Source organism: Ambystoma mexicanum, chromosome 3q, assembly GCF_040938575.1.
Source record: "Ambystoma mexicanum isolate Mex_15411 chromosome 3q, UKY_AmexF1_1, whole genome shotgun sequence".
NCBI classification, from domain to species: Eukaryota; Metazoa; Chordata; class Amphibia; order Caudata; family Ambystomatidae; genus Ambystoma; species Ambystoma mexicanum.
The window spans coordinates 1164061296-1164063038 of NC_090926.1; positions in this window are offsets into that span (position 1 = coordinate 1164061296).

Genomic DNA, 1743 nt, shown 5'->3' on the forward strand with positions numbered 1-1743 from the left:
CCACCTCATGCAACCCTCCCTGGGGGCTGATATCTGCTCCTAGGAAGGGGCATCTGACCCCAGGGAGGGATGCAAGAGGTGGGGCCCCCCCTACCTGCCGCCAGGAAGGGTTGCATGAGGTGGGGCCCTCCATTTGGGGTGTGGGGGGGGGGGTTGAGGGCCTCCCATGTTGCGGTACATCATTCGCTGCCAATTTAGGGTGCCCCTCAGCCCCCCTAAAAAGCAGCCTATGATTTTGTATATTTTTTTTTGTTTACCCAACTTCGCTTGGTGCAGATGGGCACATTAGTGTGGCTATCTGCCCCCAGGGTGCCCAAACCCTACTGCCCCATCTATTGGGGGTCCTGCCCCACCTTTTGGGGTGCCACCCCCACCCCCAATGGCTGGGGGACACACCTCATGCAGGCCTCCCTGGGCCTCCTCCAAACGGCTGCGTGAGGTACACCCCACCTCCATTTGGTGTGAGGGGGGAGAGGACCACCCCAAAAGGTGGGGCAGGACCCCCAATAGATGGGGCAGTAGGGTTTGGGCACCCTGGGGGCAGATAGCCACACTACTGTGGCCATCTGCACTAAGCAAAGTTGGGTAAACAAAAAACAAAATACAAATTTATAGGCTGCTTTTTAGGGGGGGCTGAGGGCCACCCTAAATTGGCAGCGAATGATGTACCGCAACGGGGGGTGGCCCTCAACCCCCCACCCCAAATGGAGGGCCCCACCTCAAGCAACCCTCCCTGGGGGCAGATAGGGGGGGCCCCACCTCATGCATCCCTCCCTGGGGTCAGATGCCCCTTCCTAGGAGCAGATATTTGCCCCCAGGGAGGGTTGCATGAGGTGGGGCCCTCCATTTGGGGTGGGGGGGGGGTTGAGGGCCACCCCCCGTTGCGGTACATCATTCGCGGCCAATTTAGGGTGGCCCTCAGCCCCCCTAAAAAGCAGCCTGTGATTTTGTATATTTTTTTTTGTTTACCCAACTTCGCTTGGTGCAGCTGGCCACATTAGTGTGGCTATCTGCCCCCAGGGTGCCCAAACCCTACTGCCCCATCTATTGGGGGTCCTTTCCCACCTTTTGGGGTGCCCCCCCCACCCCACCCCTAATGGCTGGGGGAAACACCTCATGCAGGCCTCCCTGGGCCTCCTCCAAACGGCTGCGTGAGGTACACCCCACCTCCATTTGGAGTGAGGGGGGAGAGAGCCACCCCAAAAGGTGGGGCAGGACCCCCAATAGATGGGGCAGTAGGGTTTGGGCACCCTGGGGGCAGATAGCCACACTAATGTGGCCATCTGCACCAAGCGAAGTTGGGTAAACAAAAAAAAAATACAAATTCATAGCCTGCTTTTTTAGGGGGGGCTGAGGGGCACCCTAAATTGGCAGCGAATGATGTACTGCAACGGAGGGTGGCCCTCAGGCCCCCCACCCCAAATGGAGGGCCCCACCTCATGCAACCCTCCCTGGGGGCCCCCTTCCTGGTGGCAGATAGGGGGGCCCCACCTCTTGGATCCCTCCCTGGGGTCAGATGCCCCTTCCTAGGATCACGTGCCCTGCGCCCGACCCGTGATCAGCAATGCCTCATATGTGGTGTCCTTGGAAAGGGGAGAAAGTCCCCTTTCCAGGGACACGACTTTTTGATCAATCCCTGGTGGTCCAGTGGGCCCCAAAACCCCTCCCACCTCCACCTCCCCTCGATTTTTTTTGCTTTTATTTATTTTTATTTTCACCCCTGGGGGCAGTGATTATCTGCCC